At 46.1% G+C, this 16,035-nt stretch overlaps 1 long non-coding RNA gene across 2 annotated transcripts; it reads left to right on the top strand.

Annotated features, from left to right (window-relative positions):
• The first annotated feature begins 1,699 nt into the window (after window positions 1-1,699).
• Window positions 1,700-10,852, top strand: LOC147111456 (uncharacterized). Of its 2 annotated transcripts, XR_015079836.1 has the most exons (3): window positions 1,719-1,767; window positions 2,355-2,451; window positions 10,694-10,852. It is a non-coding gene; the product is annotated as an uncharacterized LOC147111456 (long non-coding RNA). The 2 variants fall into 2 exon arrangements; XR_015079835.1 differs by lacking the exon at window positions 2,355-2,451 and having other exon boundaries at window positions 1,700-1,767.
• The last annotated feature ends 5,183 nt before the right edge of the window (window positions 10,853-16,035 follow it).

The following is a 16,035-nucleotide window of genomic DNA, read 5'->3' as shown; positions in this document are numbered from 1 at the left end:
AAGTGTCAGTAGGCTCTTTTGATTGTGGGGAACATGACAACCAAGCCCGATCCTAACCTCATCAGATGTCCACAGATGTGCACACCCAGCAGGGGGCATCGGACCTCGATCAGAGGTGTAAACCCTGACCAGTTCCGGCTTACCTACACTTAGGGGCACTGAGTGCCATTGTAGCTACCGCTGCCACATCTCAGATCAGCTTAAATCAGCATCAGACCAGGGTCGAATCTGGAAGCCTCCTAGTCTGCGTAATCCAATTACTCACTGGATAAACTGACCGAGCCATCATTGGAACTATTAAAGCGTCATTTCAACAACATTACAAGTGGCATATATCAAACGTACCATTCCAGAGTGCTGAGAAAATAGGTTCAACGGGAAATGTGCAAAACAAATAGTTTTAACACAATTAACACATGCTGTGGCGAAATAAGTTCATCCGGAAAATTTACAGCTCTGTGTACTTGAAAGTCAAACTGCTAATTTGCATTCTTATTTAGCATAGCGTATGAGCTGATTTGCCTTTGCCTGCATATTGATTTGATGGTTACAATGTACACTTAAAACATACATGGATGAATATGCAAATGTATTGTGCAACAAAAGCTGAATTCCAAGTTCTTAATACACATCGTGGTTGCAGAAACTCATCATTGGTATAATTATTTCTATTGTAACAATCATGAAAATAATTATCACATGCATAGTGTTGAAGTTCACTCATGTGGAATCACTTTATGAACCAACAGTTCATTTTATATTCAACTGCATGTATTTTTGTAAACCCCTCTTGCATGCTGTTTAGATACTGATTTATAGTTGCAGTTGCCTTCATTAGATGAAATGAGCTCGTAGCCTTATTATACATCCATGCTTGCTTCAAGAACTCAGTCTAATCCATTCATAACTCAGTGCCAATTCCCTGCAGCAACCTGGTTTGAAAACAGGAGCCAAGTTTTTGGGCTGTGAAGCATTGGATCCAATTACACTCAACAGTTGAAAAGCACAAAGCTGATTTTAATAGGATTTCAGCTAAATAGGGATCAAAAAATCAAAAGCACGGGCAAAGAATTTTTCCATCTGTAATCGTAAAGTTCCCAGTACAGATTTAGCTTCACATTTTTTTTTCTAATCTAAAAGGACTGCTGGGATTTCAAGAGTTTGAGGGATTATAAATTTATATGGAGAAGTGAATGATATGTTAAGTATCTGTGTCCCTAGCCAGAAAAGTTTCCTACGACTAATGGATTGTACTACAATATAATCTCAATAGCATCTTTTAAGTGCTTTTTTTACCTTCATGAAAATAGTCTTGGGCGGTGGTGGAAACGGGCGGTTTCGAATCGGTCGGCCGCTATACGCAGCGCCTGAGATTCAGTTCCATTGCAGTCAAACCGCCCGATTCAAATTTCTAGGCCTGTATGTCAATAACTGTAACTTAATCATCCGGCAATTCGATTTTGCTGAGAAAATTATTTTCCTAATGAATGCAGTATTTTATTTTAAATCAAAGCCCCCAAAATTTCTGTCATAAACACCAGTAGCAACAATGCTTTAAGGCGCACAGTGCCACAGAATGTGCCTGGAACATGACACCTTGGCTGTGAATGGAGAACAACATTACACAGAAACTTAAGAAGTTACATAGGTTATTTATTTAAGCAATAATAGACACATGTGCCCTTAACTGAAGAACAATTGCAACCAGTCTTTCAGTTCGACAAGGAAGTCCAGAAAACGGCAATTTGTGTTGTTCAGTCTTTACAGGTATTTGATATTTGATTCGCTTGTCCTTCTTAAAATATTTGTTTAAAAGACTAGAATGTGCATTCAGGCTCTAAATCCTCCAATTCTGGCCCCTTGTGCATCCCCTATTTTAACCGCTCCACCATTGGTGGCCATGCTTCCAGTTGCCAAGACCCTGAGCTCTGGAATTCCCTCCCTAAACCTCTCCACCTCTCTTTCCTCCTTTAAGACGCTCCTTAAAACCTACCTCTTTGACCAAGCTTTTGGACACCTGTCCTAACATCTCCTTATGTGGCTCGGTGACAAATTTTGTTTGATAACGCTCCTGTGAAGCGCCCGGGGACGCTTTACTACCTTAAAGGCGCTATATAAATGCAAGGTGTTGTTCTAAGAAATGATATTTCCAATCCATAATGAGTCATATTATTGACACTATCAACATGTATTTTTCTAAATTAGCATTAGCTTCTGTACCACAGCAAATGTTAAAAATGCACTCCTGTTTTGTACACTTTCCTAATAGGCGTATAAACAAGCTGGATAAACAGTTGTATACGTTACAAGAGTCAACTGGAAAACAGTTTGTTAATCTTCTTTGTGTCCACCAGGTGAAAGTTCATATTGGCATGGCAGTCTGTGATTGGCCTGTGTGCAAGCACATAATTTAAAGCCTGTTGATAAAGTATCTTCAAAGTTAACAGCCAGGTAATAACTAAGCAAACATCTACATAAAACTTCAATGCAATTCAGTGCTCAAATTTTAAAAAGAAAAGCAAGAACTTGTACTTATCTGGCACCTTTCATGTACCCAAGACCTCCAAAAGTGCTTCATAGCCAATGAATCACTTTTTCAAGTGTCGTCACTGCTGATCTTTTTTTTTATTTGTTCCTGCGATGTGGGCGTCGTTGGCAAGGTCAGCATTTATTGCCCATCCCTAATGGCCCTTGAGAAGGTGAGCCGTCGCCTTCTTGAACCGCTTCAGTCCGTGTGGTGAAGGTACTCCCACAGTGCTGTTAGGGAGGGAGTGCCAGGATTTTGACCCAGCGACGATGAAGGAATGCCCGATATAATTCAATTTCAGGATGATCTGTAACTTGGAGTGAAACCTGCAGGTGATGGTGCTCCCATGCACCTGCTGCCCTTTGTCCTTCTAGGTGGTAGAGGTCACGGGTTTGGGAGGTGCTGTCGAAGAAGCCTTGGCGAGATACTGCAGTGTAGTGTTACATAGGCAAACGCAGCAGCCAATTTGTGCACAGCAAGGTCCCATGAACAGTGAATTAGATAAAGGATTAGTTAAACTGTTTTGGTGATGTTGGTAGAGAGATGAATGTCCTGGAGAGGACACTAGGACAACTGTATATTATATGAAGAGCTTGGAGCCTTAATTCAAAGAGTGCTGGACCTTTTCATTCATCTTTTCAGCCGGTATAATTTGAGGATAATTTTCAATTAGCGCTCTCCCGATCAAAGTCTGAGATCGAGTGAAATTCACAAAGACCTAACTTCAAAGAAAGTTTTGCTAGGTACAGTAAATGCGTGAGTGCATTAAACTGGCTAGGATGAAAAGATGCTAAACTGAGGCAAGCGATTGCCTTACACAATATAGTTTACGTATTTCATGTAATTATTATTGAGGAAAAGCTCAGGGACCCGCCCTTAGTTTGCAGTTTTTGAATCTTCATTTTAACTTGACATTTGATTCATGGCTTTTCGGGATAGAAATTGGTTCTCATTGCACTCGGCAGAAAACTGGGGCAAAAAGTTCCAGTTTTGCGGGGCCATGTCCTGAGAATGCCTGAAATTCGTCCCACCCCCATATTGACTCGGGTGATTTTTCAGGAGTCCCTGGCAGTAGGCCTCTTGCATAGGTTAGTGTGAGGCCTAATGTCTGTTTTAGGACCCCTCTGTCAAATTGGGCTCCCCTGAGCGGGTCAGGCTCCGGGCCTGCTCCAGTCAGCTTTTCCTGTTGTGGATTTGGCTTAGCAAGCGGCGCAAGCAAAAAGGTAATTAAAAAATATATACAGGAAACTTTGGTTTATCCGGAGGTTAACTGTCCGGAATGCTCGAGCCACCGGCAAAAATCAGGAGCCGTTTCGTTAGGTTTTTTTTACTTTTTGTTGCTTTTTTTTCACCAGTCAGGCTCTGCAAGGTCTCGCTGAAGCTGTTGCTAAGCTACAGAGATGCTTGCAAAGTACGGCCGACTGTTTAGAAGCTGTTGCTAAGCAACAGGGTTTGTTGCCAGATACGGAGCTCAAAATCTCCGTATGTTTCAACATTAGCGCTGGTTTGTCCGGCAGTTTTGATGGGACGGCAACAGCTCGGTCCCGTCGGTGCCGGATAGCACAAAGTTTCCTGTATACATTTTTTTACAGCTAGTTGTGGATCGAGGGAGAGCAGGAATGTTCTCCACAGCATTCCTGAGGGCCGCTGCTAACCTGCGATCAGCACCTCCCCCCGCCCCCATTCCCATCCCCCCACCGCCCCGTTGACCTTCCCTCCTCCTCCCAGGAATTACCAGAGGTGCCGCTGCTGTCCAGGCTTGAAATTGATCCCTCGGAAATGGGCGAGCTGCCTCTGGAGGTGCAACAGGCACTGGCAGCTCGTCCAAAGTGTTCAAATGAGGTCCAAGGCCTAATTTTGCGCGAGTTTTGGGGCCTTCAGGTTCAGCACCTGATATTGTACCAGAACCAAATTCTACCCCCTTCTCCTCCAATGTTGCCTTCTTCACTTGAAGTTGGTGAGTTATATAAGTGCATTACATAGAATGTACAGCACAGAAACAGGCCATTCGGCCCAACTGGTCCACGCTGGTGTTGTTGCTCCACATAAGCCTCCTTCCACTCTATTTCATCTCACCCTATCAGCAAAACCTTCTATTCCTTTCTCCCTCATGTACTTATCTAGCTGCCCCCTTAAATGCATCTGTGCTATTCACCTCAACTACTCCATGTGGTATTAAGTCCCACATTCTCACCACTCTCTGAGTAATGAAGTTTCTCCTGAATTCCTTATTGGATTTATTAACAACTATCTTGTGTCCCCTAGTTTTGAACTCATCCACAAGTGGAAACATCTTCTCCACGTCTACCCTATCAAATCGCTTCATAATTTTAAAGACCGCTATCAGGTCACCCCACCACCTTTCCTTTTCTAGGGTATGAATTCACAGGTGGTGGCACATCTCCATATTCATCATCCAAGTGGTGATCCTTCATGTGTGAGCCTGGATGGTGATTGGAGACTTCATAGCCAACCTTGATCCCAGCTTTACCTCATCCCAACATGTGTGTATTTTCAAAAGGAATAGGGATCAGGAACATAAACTATATTCCCGCTCTCAATAATCCAGGAATGTTGAAGCTCATTGGATTTTCCCTGCTCTCAGTTTAAATGCCATTGATGGACATTACATTTCACCATCAGGAATTTCTTTTAAATCTAATTTTACACATTCTTTCGCAGCTTTCTACCACAGATCAGCGGATGTGCATCTCAGACCAGTTTTTCTAAAAACTTGCTAAAACATTGTTTGAATATGCCAATCTCACCGCCTTTGTGTCAGCTGTGGTTCAGTTGGTAGCACTCTTGCCTCTGGGTCAGAAGGTTGTGGGTTCTGTAATGTATGTACCTTTAAGGGAGAGAACTACTTTTTACAGCTCCTGTATACTGTAGTACCGGCAGTGACCACACCTGTATATAAACCCTGAGTAGTGATCTGTACAGTTAGTTCTAGAGTAACCCTCATTCAGTAAACACCTGTTGAATCGTTCCCTGCAGTCTGTTGTCTGATTATTGAAGGACACAACATTAAGATGCACGGATCTAACATTGGCGATGAGCAGATTCGAACCTACCTGCAACTCTGCATCACCTCCCAGGGATTCGCTCCTGGAGAACAGTGGAAGAAGGTCGAGTCCAGAAGCACGGGCATCGACCACGGGCAACCGCCCTGTCATCCAGCAGAGATTTGAGCATCGCAGGGGAGGCTGTCGAGAGCCAGGCTTGGCTTTCCAGTCACGGTGGTCCAGCGAAACGGGCTGGCAACAGGTACTGCACAGACCCTTCCCGGACAGCGACGGGCTAGAGCCCGACCAAGCGGCACAGAAAAATGCTGAGCAGCGTCGACGGGGGAGAGAGAGAGGGCAGAGCGCACAGGGCGCAGCCGGTGTTCAGGACCGAGTGGCGTCAACGGGGGAGAGAGGCGAGAGAGCAGAGCGCAGCCGGTGTTCAAGGGCCGAGCAGCGTCAACGGGGGAGAGAGACGCGCAGGAAAACGCGAGGAACTTCCATTGCCACGAGGACCGCAGAGAGTGGCGTTGGCAGCAGCACAGGAGCAGCGCACAAAACCCACAGGGCATCGCCATTTGCCATGAGGACTGCCGAGAGCGGCATTGGCAGCAGCGCGGGAGACGCCACTTTAAGCCGCAGCGGGGAAGAAAGGAAAGCGCGGGAGACGCCATTTTAAGCCAGTCTAACCACACCCAAAAATGCCGAAGAGTGGCAGTATCACAGCGTTCGACAATGAAGTCGAAGATTGGACGACATATGTCGAACGCATAGAAGTATACTGCAAGGCGAATGAAGTGCCAGATGACAAGAAAGCACTGGTATTGTTGAATTCAATGGGTGCAAAAACGTATGGCTTACTGCGAAACCTAGTAACCCCAGAGAAGCCAGTAGAAAAGGATTTTGAAAACATAGTGTCAATCCTACAGGACCACTTAAATCCCACACCGCTGCTGATAGCAGAAAGATTTAAGTTTCACAAAAGGAACCAGCATAAAGATGAAAGTAATGCTGAGTATTTAATGGAACTGCACAAGCTATCAAAACACTGCCAGTTTGGAACGGGACTAGCAGATTCTTTAAGGGACAAGTTTGTGTGTGGGCTTCAAAGTGAAGGAACCCAGAAACGGCTTCTATCAGAAAAGGATCTTACGCTGGACAAGGCTTTCAGCATTGCAGTATCACACGAAGCAGCAGCACGGGGCGCTGCAGAGATACAATGGAGACCGCAAGAATATGGCACAAATGAAATGTCATACGGAACAGTGAAGTGCTATCGCTGCGGCAGAACAACACACGACCATAATGATTGCTGGTTCAAGGACCAAGTGTGCAGACAGTGTGGAAAAGTAGGACACATAGCAAGAGTCTGCAGGTCGGGAAAGAAAACCAGCAGCAAGAAATCTCCACAGGAGAAGTACAAGAAGGTACATAAGGTGACGGAGAGTAGTTCAGACGAACAGAAGAGTGATACAGACTCCGGAAGCAAGGAGCTGGGTTGTCTGAAACTACATAATGTGATCAAAACGGAGGATCACCAAACTATCTGGGTCACGCTCAAGATAGCAGGAGTCCAAGTGAAAATGGAATTGGACACAGGATCAGCCCTAACAGTCATAAACCGAAGGTTAAGACCTCGCCTGGATTTGCTCAGACCAAATGTACAAAGAGATGTTGAGAGTAAGCAATTCCAGCACATCCATGAGAAGCCAACAAAGAGCTTCAATGTAGGGCAACCAGTCTTGGCCCGCGACTACCAAACAGAAAAATGGCAGCCAGGAACGATATGCACACAGTAGGGCCCACTAATGTACACAGTAGACATTGGGGAGAGCATCGTGAGACGCCATGCTGACCAGATCCTAGAGTCACAGGAATAATTCAACCCCATGCCTTGCCCATACGTACCTGGTGATGAACCCGCCGTACAGGTCGCATCCACCCCAGAAACAGTAGCATCGGATGCTGATGAACCAACCGACGACAGGGGGCCAGAATCACCTCCGCACCAAGAGCAAGACACTCAGGAAAGGCGCTATCCAGAAAGGATCAGGAAGCCTCCCCAAAGACTGAATTTATAAATAGACTATTTTCAGCTATGTTGCATGTTAAAAGTGTTAATTGTAATTAGTTTGATATTTAATTGTTAAATGAGTGTTATGGTACTGTTAATCTAAAAGGGGAGGAATTGTAATGTATGTACCTTTAAGGGAGAGAACTACTTTTTACAGCTCCTGTATACTGTAGTACAGGTAAACTATCCTTTATCCGAAAACCTCGGGACCAGCTGTGTTTCGGTTTTCGGAAAATTTTGGATTTCGGAAGGTATTTTATAAGACTGGGAAATTTGTCGGGGGTGGGTCGGCGGGGGTCCGCGGGGGGTCGTGCGCACGACTTACGCTGACCCTCTGCTCAGCGTAAGTCGGCGGAGGTCGGGGTCGGCAGGGGTCCGCGGGGGGGTCGGCGGGGGTCGGTGTCGGCGGGGGTCCGCGGGGGGGTCGGCGGGGGTCGGGGTCGGCGGGGGTCCGCGGGGGTCGGGGTCCGCGGGGGGTCGTGCGCACGACTTACGCTGACCCTCTGCTCAGCGCAAGTCAGTGGGGGTCGGGGTCGGCGGGGGTCCGTGGGGGGGTCGGCGGGGGTCGGGGTCAGCGGGGGTCCGCGGGGGGGTCAGCGGGGGGTCGTGCGCACGACTTACGCTGACCCTCTGCTCAGCATAAGTCGGCGGGGGTCGGGGTCCGCGGGGGGGTCGGCGGGGGTCCGCGGGGGGGTCCGCGGGGGTGTCGGCTGGGGTCGGGGTCGGCGGGGGGGTCGGCGGGGGTCCGCGGGGGGTCCGCGGGGGGGTCGTGCGCATGACTTACGCTGACCCTCTGCTCAGCGTAAGTCGTGTGCCACTCTGGTCATGTCGTGCGCACGATTTACGCTGAACGAAAAAACCTTCGGTTTTTAGAGGGTTTCGGTTTTCGGAAATTCGGATAAAAGGTAGTCTACCTGTACTGGCAGTGACCACACCTGCATATAAACCCTGAGTAGTGATCTGTACAGTTAGTTCTAGAGTAACCCTCATTCAGTAAACACCTGTTGAATCGTTCCCTGCAGTCTGTTGTCTGATTATTGAAGGACACAACATTAAGATACACGGATCCAACAGGTTCAAGTTTGAGCAAAAAAATCGAGGCTGACACTCCAGTGCAGTGCTGAGGGAGTGCTGCACTGTCGGAGCTGCCGTCTTTCGGATGAGACCTTAAATCGAGGCCCCGTCTGCTCCCTCAGGTGGACGTAAAAGGTCCCATGGCACTATTTTGAAGAAGAGCAGGGGAATTATCTCCGGTGTCCTGGCCAATATTTATCCCTCAATCAACATCACAAAAACGGATTATCTGGTCATTATCACATTGCTGTTTGTGGGAGCTTGCTGTGCACAAATTGGCTGCCGCGTTTCCTACATTACAACAGTGACTACACTCCAAAAGTACTTCATTGGCTGTAAAGCGCTTTGGGACATCCGATGGTCGTGCAAGGCGCTATATAAATGCAAGTCTTTCTTTTATCTTTACACCAAATATTTGTCACAAATACAATGTAACAGCTCTTGCTCCACTCAAAGCAAGTTAACGGCCCTGAAATTAGATCGGGGGCTTGCCGCGCGTGCAAGCCCCCGATCTGCACTCACCCTGCGCGCCGACATCTGAAGCCCGGGCCTGCTTGCATTTCCTTTCATAGGCCCGGTTCAGCTGTCGGCGCGATGTGCTAACCTGATCCAGTGGCGTAGTTAGTGCAATGTGCCGGCTGGGATCAGGTGAGCACTGTGCAGCCAATCAGGGGAGGGGAAACTCATTCATGAGTTTGACAGTAAGAGCTGTCAAACTCATGAAAAGTATGGGCTGCCAAAACACTACTTTAACTTTAAATAAAATTTTAAAAAACATCCCACTGATTATAATAACTATAAATAAGTTTAAAAAATGTTTTAAACAATTAATCAAATTTTTGAAAAAAATAAATTTTTAAAAAGTAGGGTCTAAAACTAAACTTACCACCCTGTAAATTCTTTAAAAATAACAAAACTGTGGAAAAAAAATTTCTACATTGTACTAAAAGCCCACTTACCTGAAAAACTAAATACTTACGTCTTGTTTTTCCACGCGTAAAGACCGGAGGCCTTTACACTCGCGCAACTTTGGAAAAAAAAAGGAATTTTACTGCGCATGCATTGCCTGGGCAGTCGCGCGCGTTCTGCCTCTGAACCCCTTCGTTCAGAGGGCAGGAAATGCCGGTTTTCCCCGCATGCGCTGTGCATGCTGAAAACCGGCATTTCCTCCGGCCAGACGCGTGAGTACCCCGACCGTACTCACACGTTGGGACAGGAATTACTGGCCCAATGTTTATTCACTTACTGCGTAGTACCTGCAGATGAATTATTATTCTTGTTAACAGGTAGCAACTTGTTTCAACGTTGGTTTAAAATGTCCCAGAATGTGCACAAAACAAAAAAAATGATACAATGAACAGTGACACCTTCTGGTCGGTTTGATCAATTGTCCAAAAGGGAGCACCATCTTCTCTTCAATGCTCCAGCTCTGGCCACGGGCTGTAAGTGGTAACTCGGAGAAGAAAGGTGACCGATTTTCACCTTCACTGCCTGGGTGGAAAGCTGGTGGAGCGGATCACCTGACCGTTGTAGAACGCGCCCCGATTTTCATGCTATTGATTTTATCAGAATGAGAATGCGACAGGTTCTACAAGGGACGGGTGTTCCGCCCAACCAAGTATCGCTCAAGGAGAAAATTCCCCCCACTGCGCCTATTAATTTTGAAAACACACATTGAGACACTTCAATTTGCTTTGGCATATACTATAAGCAAAACCCCCCCACGGAATTCTATAATATCCTAGCTGCACAGTTTTCCCACATAAATTAACGGTCTGAAAAATTTGCTTCCCTCTCTCTGGGTCTTTTAAAAAAAAATGTGATTTTGTAAGCATTTTTTTGGCAGATTTATAGCCTCAGGATGTTGTTATTTTTAAAGTTCTTTTTTTATTTGCTTATAAACAATGCACAAAGCAAAATGTAATTGAAATCCTGTGAGTAGCAATTAAAGAGGAAGCTTTTCTGTTACGTGATGAAACAGTTCTTTCAGTGAATGTGTTTTTTTTCACGTAGGGGAATTAAGTGCTTGAGTTGCACTTTCTGCGATGAGCAGCTCAGAACAACATGATGAAAAGCTCGTTACTTCTTGAAGCCAAGGGACAGTGGCTGCATTCCTCTCGGACTCCTTGAGTCATTTAGAGATTCCTTTATTAAAATGTTTTATGCAGTTTGCATGTTTGCAAAATATAAACGTCTGTTAATTGGCACCGAATTTAGGAGGATTTAGTACCCAAACTTTTTTCTTCATTTTGTTTTTCCAGAGGCTGAGAAATTTGATTTGCCTCAACAATAACATTGATTTCCGTGTCGAAATGTTTAGTCACCGTGAGACCAGCTGGCTATGGTGAAGTGCTTCTTAAAGAGAAAGAGCGCAGAGCAATTTCAATAAATAGAAAGGGTGCAAGGACCTATTCAGTACTGTGATGACAAATGCTATACTGTTGCTAATGACCAGGGTTAGAATATTGTTATTTTTTTTTATCTCGGTTTAAAATAAAAGCAGAAATAAAAATATGAAAAGAAAATTAAAATCATTCGTCATCACTATCAGGCTGGGGCCCTTTTCTTTACATTATATTGGCTGAGGGGTGACCCAATACAGGTCTTTAAAATTGTGAAAGGATTTGATAGGGTAGATGTAGAGAAGATGTTTCCACTTGTGGGGGGAGACCAGAACTAGGGGGTCATAAATATAAGACAGTCACTAATAAATCCAAGAAGGAATTCAGGAGAAACTTCTTTACTCAGAGAGTGGTTAGAATGTAGAACTTGCTACCACAGGGAGTAGCTGAGGCGAATAGCATTGATGCATTTAAGGGGAAGCTAGATAAATACATGAGGGAGAAGGGAATAGAAGGATATGTTGATAGGGTGAGATGAAGTAAGGTGGGAGGAGGGCCGTGTGGAGGATAAACACTGGCATAGACCAGTTGGGCCGAATGGTCTGTTCCTGTGCTGTAAATTCTACATAATCCCTTATATAACTCACCACCTTCAGGTGAAGAGGGCAAGATTGGAGGAGAAGGGGTTAGAATTTGGTTACGGTCCAGATTTCGGGCACATAACCAAGAGTGTTCAGAACCGAGAGGCCCAATGCTCGTGCAAAATTGGGCCTTGGGCCTTATTTGAATACTTTGGAAAAACTTGCAGCACCTGTCGCACTTTGTGAGGCAGCTCGCCTGTTTCCAAGGGATCAGTTTCAGGCCTCGACGGCAGCGGCACCTCAGGTAAGTCCCTGGAGGAGGAGGGAAGGTCAACAGGGTGAGGGAGGGGGGTGGAGGGGGCGAATCATGGGTTAGCAGCGGCCCTCAGGAGTGCTGTGTGGAGCATAAATACTGGCATTGACCAGTTGGGATGATTGGCCGGTTTCTGTGCTGTAAGTTCTATGAATAGGAAACTCTCTTTTAACCGGCAGCTAAAATCTCTCTTAACCGGCAAAATTCAGGAGTAGATTCAGGTAAGTTTTACTATATATTAGTGGCCGTGTAACCGGGGTTCCTGGATCTGTGGCCGTGTAACCGGGGTTCCTGCACCTGTGGTCGTGCAACAGGGACTCCTGGAACTGTGGCCGTGTAACCGGGACTCCTGCACAAGTGCTGTGTAACAGGGACTCCTGGATCTGTGGCCGTGTACGGGGCTCTCATACCTTGGTAAGTATACCTCTCTGTAATCCGGACTTTTTGATCAACCGGCACCACGCCGGTCCCGTCGGTGCCAGATAAAAGAGTTTCCTGTAATTCTATCAATGTGCACTGTGTTTAATATGGTACTATTGCATCAGCAGCTTTTAGGCTGTCCCTAAACGTTCCAGGAATGGGCCTCCTGCAGAACTCTCTAATACAGAGACTCTGGCCCTTTACTAAGTGAAAGACCAGCTGTCACGTTACAGCGCATGACCATGCCACATTGGTAAAGAATCTGTGGGTAATCTCCTAACGTGAAATCACATCTGTGTGTTTTTAAAAAAAAAATTCAGTCTAAAAATAATAAATCAATTAAATGGCACATGATACAGCCTGCTGGTTCCGCAAGTCACTGGGCCCAAAAATACTCAGGCCTGAGATCATGATGGCTACTGACTTGCACTGCAGACTCCGCTGGAGTATGTGGGGTCAGGGGGAGGTCACCCAATTTAAATACAGGCGCCAGTAACTGGCCTACCCCTGTGGTCCCTGCAAACTGGGCTGGGGGGGGGTGCGGTGTGAGGGGGGGAGGTGCTGGGATACCCCCTGAAAAAATTAAACTCTCTTGTAGTCCTGCAATTGCCATGGAACAGGCCAGTTTGACTCTTTCTTCTCTGCATACCAGCCTCAAATTTCCAGGACTTGGCATTACTCAGCTCCTTTCTGTGTAGTGTACTTACAAGGCACACTAATGCCACCTAAAGCCAAAAAAATACTTTAAGATGTGGTTAATACGGTGAGAACTTAATACACATTTTGTTGGATTGCTTTAAAGCAAAACCTGGTAAACATTCAATGGAAATCTTGAAGTACGGCCATGTTAATCATATCAATGCTGGCCTTTCTAGGATTTTTTAAGGTCTCACCCCTTGCCCTAACTTAGATTGCTCAATGTTTTTATTCTAATTTTTAAACATCTGATCATGAGATATGGAGGTCTACCAACTCTGCTTCCCTTTGACAAATAGTTGCCTCTTGTTAATGAGAAATCAAAATGAAAATGGTCAAGTTCAAGAGCAAAAAAGTTTCAACGTGGTCTAGAGCTACAGGACATGTTTGAAAAAACATAGGCCACATTTTTAAACATGTAAAGCGCTGCTCTGAGGGGAAAGGATTGTGGGATATCTCTTCCTCCCTCCTTCATGAGCGAGTCTTTTGATGTTGATACCTGTGGTGTATGTAACCGTTCCACCTTTAAGAGAACTATTTTAAGAGATGCACTACTTTATCTTGGCTGCTGTATACTGTAATACCGGTGGTGACCACACCGGTATATAAGTGCTGTGTAATGATTTATTGGGCAGTTCAGCCTGACCTCCGACTAGTAAAGACCTGTTGAATTTACTCTTGTGGTCTGTGTGCAGTGATTCTTATTAACAATAACTAGAACACACAGACTTAACAGTGGCGACGATGACGATCTTACCCTGCGGCAGAGATATATCCAAGGCAGTTTAACGGGCGTCGAGAAGAGGCATCCGCCCTCATCATCCTGCTGAGAAAAGACTCGGGTCTGAAGAGCAAGGAAGAATCCTGACAAGAAGCCTTCCATCAGCAACAGGCAGTGATCATCCCTTCTATCACGGTGGTGGGTAAGCCGATCAGCGACGAGCAGCAAGTCGGCCACGTTGGCTGTGAAGTAGGGGAGGGAAAAACGGAGGATATAAGGGCGGAGAACTCGACCATGGCCGGGGAAAAGAGCCGGACAGAAGTCGGGGCCAGAGGCGCTGAGACTGGGGCAGCGTAAGGCACGGGAGCCGCGGTGAATGCAAACGCAGCCGGTGTAAAAGACCGGGCTGCAAGCGGGCTGGGAGACGCAACAGCGTCGAGAGAGAGCTCGACCGCGACCGGGGAAAAAGGCCGGGCAGCTACCGAGGCCGCGAGGCGCGGGATAAAAAATTTTTTAAAAACCGCGGAGAACTCAGCCGCAGCCGGGGGGGAAAGGACCGGACTGCAAGAGGGGCTGGGAGGCACGATTTGAGAACCGCTGGGGAGGGCGAACGCAGCAATACGGCAATCGCCATTACAGCCAGCGGGGGAGAAAGGCAAACGCGGGAAGCCGCCATTTTCGTAGGCGGGGGAAGAAGACAAGCGCGGGGAACCGCTATTTTGAAAAAAAAAATAAAAGAAAAATTTCTTTTTGTTTCTCAAGAAGATTGTGAGGATGCCTAAGCATGGTAACATCAACGATTTCGATCCCGATGTTGAAGATTGGGCCACGTATGTAGAACGCATAGAGATTTATTGTAAGGCAAATAAAATATCAGATGAAGATAAAGCACTAACCTTACTAAACTCAATGGGTGCGAAGACATACGGGCTATTGAAGCATCTTCTATCACCAGCTAAACCGGCGGATCAGGCTTTCGCTAATATTGTTGCTGTCCTGAGAAATCATTTGAACCCCACACCGCTGGTGTTAGCGGAACGATTTAAATTTTATGCGAGAACGCAACTGAAAGAGGAAAGCAACGCGGAGTATTTAATTGAACTGCGTAAGCTAGCGAAATACTGTCAGTTTGGGGAAAGACTGACAGAGGCACTGAGAGACAAATTCGTGTGTGGATTGTCGAAAGAAGGAACACAAAAGCGGCTGCTTGAAGAGAATGATCTTACACTTGATAAGGCTGTCACTATTGCAGCATCGCACGAAGCCGCAGCGAGAGGCACTGCGGAAATGCAGCTGAAGGCAGCGGTACTCAGCGTAGATCAAATGGCTTTGGGTACAGCGAAATGTTATCGTTGTGGAAAGACAACACATGATCAGAACCAATGCTGGTTTAAAAATCAGGAATGTAGAAAATGTGGCAAGCTTGGTCACATAGCTAAAGTATGCCGGTCAGGAAAGAAGACCAGCAACAAAAAGTCACCGCAGGAAAAGTGCAGAAAGGTACATAAGGTGGCTGAGAAGAGTTTGGATGAACAGAATTCGGATTCAGACTCCAACAGCAAGGAACTGGGTAGTCTGAGAATTCACAATGTGAGTAAGGAAGCTGACCTACAAACTATCTGGGTCACACTTCAGATAGCAGGAGTCCAAGTGAAGATGGAATTGGACACCGGATCGGCGTTGACGGTCATGAATAAGCAAGATTACAAAAGGTTATTCACACATATCCCCCTACGGGATACGGAGATAGTATTGCAGACATACACGGGGCAAAGAGTATACCCCATCGGAAAGATAAAAGTCAAGGTGGTACACAAGGGCAAAGAACACCAAGGAATGGACTTATATGTACTACCTGAGGGAGGTCCACCACTTCTAGGACGGGAGTGGATCAGGAAAATAAATATGGACTGGCACTCCCTAAAAGCAATAACGGTAGATTCCGGAAAAAAAGATGTCAAACCTGAACGATTGTCCAGAATATTGGATGAGGCTAAAGAGGTGTTCCAACAGGGACTGGGAACACTGAGAGGAATTACGGCAAAAATCAAGATTGCAGAACATGCAAACCCAAAATTTTTCAAAGCCAGACCAGTACCTTATGCGATACGACCTGCTGTGGAAGCTGAGCTGGAAGGGCTAGAACATTCAGGAGTACTGTCTAAGGTGGACTGGAGTGAGTGGGCCACGCCCATTGTTCCCGTCATGAAGCGTTCATCGAGTAACAAGCCAGGGGAACCGGGGAAGGTCCGCATCTGTGGAGACTTCAAGATCACGGTTAA

This window comes from Somniosus microcephalus, chromosome 10 (genome assembly GCF_052327205.1).
Source record: "Somniosus microcephalus isolate GS21.2 chromosome 10, FLI_Smic_1.0, whole genome shotgun sequence".
Classification (NCBI taxonomy): Eukaryota; Metazoa; Chordata; class Chondrichthyes; order Squaliformes; family Somniosidae; genus Somniosus; species Somniosus microcephalus.
The sequence above is the reverse complement of the archived record's forward strand: the minus strand, read 5'-3'. Positions and strand labels throughout refer to the sequence as shown.